Raw genomic sequence first — 6,042 nt, 5'->3', positions numbered from 1 at the left:
TCACATCAAATTGGAAAGCATAGTCCTTTTTTAAGGGTGATGAGAAAAAGTTCAACTGACAAACGCAAACCGGGCTTTCTCCTCTGAGTCTTTGCTCTGGTGATCAATCGATTCTGCAATTGCCACATTCTTGTCAAAGTCGGGGCCCCGGAAAACACTTCTGCTTCCAAAGAGTCTCTAGCTTGCTTGCAAGAAAAAGTAATTCCCTCCTGGAAGACCAAATTACATCAGCAACAGGAGAAAATCAGCAGCCAACAAATACTGTCGCAGATGCTTTCATCATGAGTTTCTAAAGCCACCTCATCTAACCTTATCAAAAATGGGAGAAGTGTAATGCACAAAATGAAAGGGCAAATCTCCTGTAGCCTTTGAAAATTAAACAATGGCACATTTAGAGATCAAATCTTTCATAACAAAGACATATTGTAGTATGAGGATTTAAATAATCCCATCATTAAACATGATTTTCTGTAATTAAAGCATTAACCTGTCATAAAAGTAATGATTCCACATTCTGGATGTGTCAACTGGCAAGAAGTTAGTCTAAGTCTGAACAGAAAATCAGTGTTACTCTGTTGCAACACTGTACATGACCTGAACCTGTAAGGAGAATAATGTCACATCTTGGAAGTCCCATTATGCTACAAGCTTATTTAAGCCTACAGAAAGCATGTGTAGACATAGTATATACCCTGTATATAGTCCTTAGCCTATGTGCTCTTTAAAACCTAACTTTAGTTTTCACATAAGCATGTCAGGTTAACCGCATAACAAGTACTTTTAATTCGACACGGATAGTTGTTCTTGGATTGAATTGTGGCAAGTGTTAGAGGAACGCTCTAACGCCAGGCAGGTTCTAAAGAGCACAACTACAATACAGCTGGGTTTTTATTACCTTAAAACCCTCTTTTGTTGTTCTGTTTTATGTTCGAAATCTAATGTGACCATCTGTTTCAAGTATAAGAATTTGAGCGAAGAACCTAAGCTAGGCTTTTAGACTCTCACAATTGTGCATCTGCCAAATACCGTTAAGGCTGTTTCCATTCACCGTTGGATGTAAAAACCCTGCAGCAGCAGAGGGAAAAGTTGGAAATGCCTCAAAAGAATAAGAAGTTAGGCCTCAAGTGGCAATATAGATTTATTGAGCCAAATGAATCATGAAGCTGTGAATCAACTTGCTGTGAATGTTGCTCAAGCTTTAGCTTCAGTTTAAAGATAAACTTGCAAATCTCATGATGAAACCTTTTGGGGTAAACTGCAACGCTTTTAAATCAAACTGTATTTTCAGGCGAAAAGTGTTATGAAATGATAATTTTAAGTTTTCCAAACAAAAATAGAGTGCACATCTATAATTATAACAGTTTTGTGTTTCAGTCTGAAGACCTTAAATCAGCTCTTACTGGTACTTCTTTTCTACATGTTAGCATTTCATATGTTAGAAGATTTGTCATTCTCTCTCTCAAAACAGAAACAGCTGCTCGAATCTGCCCCTTTGAAGAGTGAAAAAGTTACAGACATGCATTGTGGTATTTACATACACTTACAACCAGATATACATATATATATTTTTTTATCTTGCATTATGTTATTACTGTTGTATATGAGACTTAACATTACATCTTTCATATTAGAATGACTGCGTACGGTCAGAGTAATGAACAAGATAGTTGCCTACATGATTTTTATTCAAACTTTATATATTTTAATAAATAGTTTCAAACTTTATACCATATATATGCATACATATATGCCTTTAAACAATTTGGGACAGCAAAGATGATGGCTTAATGGCTTTTTAAGCTTCTAGTAGATTAAATTATTAAACTGCAGTGTTTACAATAATTAGAGACAAACCTGTGATGACGTACTCTAAGGCAGTGTTACCCAACCCTGGTCCTCAAGGAACACTGCCCTGCATGTTTTAGATGTTTTCCTGCTTTCAACACACTCTCCTTTCAGATGATTGCAATTCAGCAAAAGCCTGTTAATCAGCCATCAATTGAAATCATGTGTGCCGAAGCAGGGAAATGCCTAAGACATGCAGGGCAGTGTGCCTTGAGGATCAAGGTTGAAAAACATTCAACTAAACTGGAAGAAAGATGGGTTCTGTGTCCAAAAATAAACATTATCCAGTGTCAAATGTGTTTCTGGAAGAAAAAAAAAGAAAAGCATCTTATGAAGATGAAGGTTGAAGTTGGACAGGGAGTCATTATCCGTAACCAGTCAACCTTTGAAGACATTTCCTTAGACACAACACAAAAACCCAGATTGCAATTTGCAAATGCGGTAAGGGAAGAAGACCTTAATTTTTGGATGCGTGTCCTGTGGTTTCATGAAACTTAAATGGAAGTGTTTGCCTAAAATGCTCATCATTATAATTAGAGGAAAAGGAAGAAGCTTGCAAACCTGAAAACACCATCCCAGTTGTTTAGGTTTGGGCTATTGGTGTCATGCGGCAGTTCTGTCAGGATGACAGATATATATGTGTATTACTTTATATATTCTCTCATAAAAGAAAACTGTTTTGCCAAAAAAGCAACATATACTGTAACATATAATGCAAAATATTACATATAAGTTTAAAATATTAACCAAAGTTTGATGGGCAACTCATAATTTACTCTAGTAAAATTTGGATTTTGCCATTGTTGGTAATGGGACTCTTCAAAACACTAATAATGAAAAACAATACAAAAGGAAAGTGGTAGTTTGATTTTCATTTTAAAATTTAGCATAGGCTAATAAACTGAAGTACTTGCCCCTTCAATTTATTAGAAGACGTTTTTAATCTTTTACTGTACTTTCTCCAGCAAACTATGCTCACAGTGAGTCATTATTTTCATCATATCCTTGCAGTTCATCTATCATTTTATCTTTGATGTCTCCGAATTTTTTTTTCTTTTCTAGATGCTTGCTAATCTCCTGGCAAACCTTCACCCAAAACAAAATCCACATTTGAATAATTTATAGTGTGTCAAAACTCTACTGAAACTAAAAATGTGCTACTGTGTCTGCTTAAAGAATTACACTGGCGCAAGATGAATATTTAAAGAAACAGCTTCTTTCCATATGTTAGGTACGAGATAATGCCTGGTATCATAAATAAGCACGCCAATCACTTTGACTTTTTATTTTAGTAAGATTATCTTTTAAAAACCCTGGCTCACGAGTTGAGAAGCCATAAGAAACTGAATGAGTTGCCAAGCATTGCTAATGACTTGAAATTACGTTTTATGTGCCCATCTCTTGTGTGTAAAATACCACCTCCAGGGAGAGACGGATGCATCACTTTAAGTGGGATCATTTTTGGACCAGAAAGAGCATTCCCAGGATTAGATCCAGTCTGCTGCGCATGAAGGACGGTTATTGTATTATGGTGCTCTAGCTGCTGGGAATCATCCAGTTTCCCTGAGCTTTCCTCCTCGTCTCCCTTCCTCTGACATCCTGAACTGGCGGCCAAAAAGGATCTGCTAAGTGCTGACTCTCATCACAGCGGGAGAAAAAGAGACACGGATTCTGTGGAGGAAAATGTTTTCATTCTTAGGGTCAAATCCAACAGGATTATTATCACATTACACGCCAAACGACCTTAGTTGCCTAGATAAGTAGTACACTAATGTATGAAACAACATCAGATAATGACAGAAGGACAAAAAATGTGGAAAGAAATAATTCCCAAACAAACTTGATCAGGGTTCCTTTGCTTCCAAGTTTCATAAAAAGCTTATGCACAGATTATGATGATCCTGCAGAATGATTGTTCAATTATGGATACAAGGCTTTTTATGTTTGCAGTCATGATCCCTGTTTGAAGCACATTTTGCAACAATTGGATCTTTCTATTTTTCAGAAAGAAAACTCAGAGATTTCCGTGTGGACTTTCCAAGCCTGACTGAATCCAACATGAACCAAAATGACCTCGGTTTTTGCAGTGATTTATTCCGCCATGCTGCCTAAAGGATGTCCCAAGCCTTTGGACTAACTGGAGTAAAGACCAGCAGTTACATAACTACAAATAATTTAACAGACACACACACACACACAGTCACACCCTGTTGCTAAAACAATCTTTTCCCTCTCTTTTAAAGGCAGACTTTCTAAAGTGACTGAGAGACTTTCAAAGCGGAGTTACGGAAATTTACTGTGCACACCTTTACTTTATTCCGGCTCCTGGGAATGTGTATCTGTCTGCGTGGAGTTTTCAACAGCCATGGATGAATCAATCATCCACAGACTGCAGTACTATAGCTTCCTATAGAGTCCCACAGCCTCTGAAATGTCTGCTTCCTCGCACTCAGCACCTGGTTGAGCATTCAGACCCGGGCTGAGACCCAAACGGGTGCCCAGAATTTTTTTCTGACACCCTATCTGCCAGGAACAGTGGACGACAAGCCCTGGAAAGTTTTACTTCTTTAATGCTGACTGTATTCAAGTCCAACTAGGACAATGGCAGCTTGTGTATAAGACAGAGTAGGTATAGTTCATTCAGAAGCAATAGGGCAACTTGACAAGTTGGAAGATTGTCAGATGGAACCTTGATAAGCAACGACAACGCTCAGGGCAACCATATGAAACATTTATAGGATAAGTGAAACTGTAATAAAATATAATACTCAAAAAAATATTCAGAACATTTTTATAAACCTCATTACAGTCAAAAGTTTAAGATGTTTAAAGGAAGTGGTATGAGGCATAATTTTGAGCAGAAAGTTTTAGGAGGAAAAAAAGAAGGAAGAGGAATTCAAAGTTCTGGAACCATGTGCGGATAAGTCAGTCAGCTTCTCCCACCAGAACCGAAACAATAAAAAAACAAAAGTGTGGTCCGGAAATCTGTTTGTTCACTCGGAACTGACAGCATCACTCAAAATCTGCCACAGTTCTGTTTCTAATTTGGCTGGTGTGGAAATTTTAAGCATGTCTCATGTTCATATTTGAAGCTTGCTAGAAATGGAAAGTTTTGGTGAAGGTCATCGGATATTGTGGTGGTTTTTCATTTTAGATTTGAAAACAAGTTATGCAAGAGAGGCAAAACACACACAAAAAAATAATTTTATTCAATTATAGACAACCGAAGCGAACAGAAATGCTTATCCATAACCAAGTCTGAACGGGGTGATCTGTCCTTGTTCAGATTTGGCTGAGCAAGGCTTCTTGCTGTTTTCTTTTAATGCCTTAGTTTCTCTCAAAACTCTTGGGACACTGTCCTAAGAGACAGAAACTTTAATCACGTGTCAATATTTGACAAAAAAAGACAGTTTTCAGAGTTTAACAAATTAATCTATGCCTAAACAAAAGTAATGTTATTTCTGAATCTGTAAACTAGTTTCTAGAGATTATCTGAATTTGAACATGTGTACTGACAGATATTCAGATAAGACTCTGAACATGACACTTCAAGGTAATAAAAACGTCAAGACTCAAAATGCCATTTCTGCACATGAGAGCTTCTTATGACTAATGTAAAAGGTCGATAAAGGATATTTTCATGGGAATTTAGAGCAAAGCAGTTTCTATGATTGCAAGGTCATGCGTATTTATTAAGTTACTTTTATAATGTAGCCAAATAATCAGTTAAAGCAGAAAAATAAATGCAACTGGGTGTCCGGCTTAGCTGGGGCAGTTTCAGAACTCATGTGTTGACAATGAAAAAATGGATGCAAAACAAACCCTCACGCCAGTGTCGTTGCATGCCTCCATATACCACAGAGATTCAGCAGCACCAGCAGTTGAGCTTGTGTTTCAAATGATGTGTGTGTTGTGGGTTTGAAATACGCTCAACTAAATCTGGGCAACTCGGAGGAAATAACTTTTAAATATTTGTCCAACATTTTCCAATTCTCATTCCAGAGGTTAGATATCCTGCATTTTGTTAAAATGAAATTGCTTTGTTGCACAAATGAGCCTCAGCAAAAAAAAGAAAAAAAAAACAAAAAAACTAGTGCTATATTTCTTCTGGTAATCCTCTTATTAGGTAGTGAACCTTCATTTTTGAGGCATAACCATATTTGAATTTTGGAACTTCTCTGGTTTGGATGATAGCAA

The 6,042-nt window shown here is 37.0% G+C and overlaps 1 long non-coding RNA gene across 1 annotated transcript; it reads left to right on the top strand.

The window, feature by feature from the left end:
• The first annotated feature begins 3,558 nt into the window (after positions 1 to 3,558).
• LOC106936548 (uncharacterized) lies at positions 3,559 to 4,727 on the top strand. Its single transcript, XR_001422151.1, has 2 exons — positions 3,559 to 3,987; positions 4,089 to 4,727. It is a non-coding gene; the product is annotated as an uncharacterized LOC106936548 (long non-coding RNA).
• The last annotated feature ends 1,315 nt before the right edge of the window (positions 4,728 to 6,042 follow it).

The sequence above is a fragment of the Poecilia latipinna genome, unplaced genomic scaffold (genome assembly GCF_001443285.1).
Source record: "Poecilia latipinna isolate Pla-1442-1.1 unplaced genomic scaffold, P_latipinna-1.0 Scaffold2167, whole genome shotgun sequence".
NCBI lineage: Eukaryota > Metazoa > Chordata > Actinopteri > Cyprinodontiformes > Poeciliidae > Poecilia > Poecilia latipinna.
The sequence above is the reverse complement of the archived record's forward strand: the minus strand, read 5'-3'. Positions and strand labels throughout refer to the sequence as shown.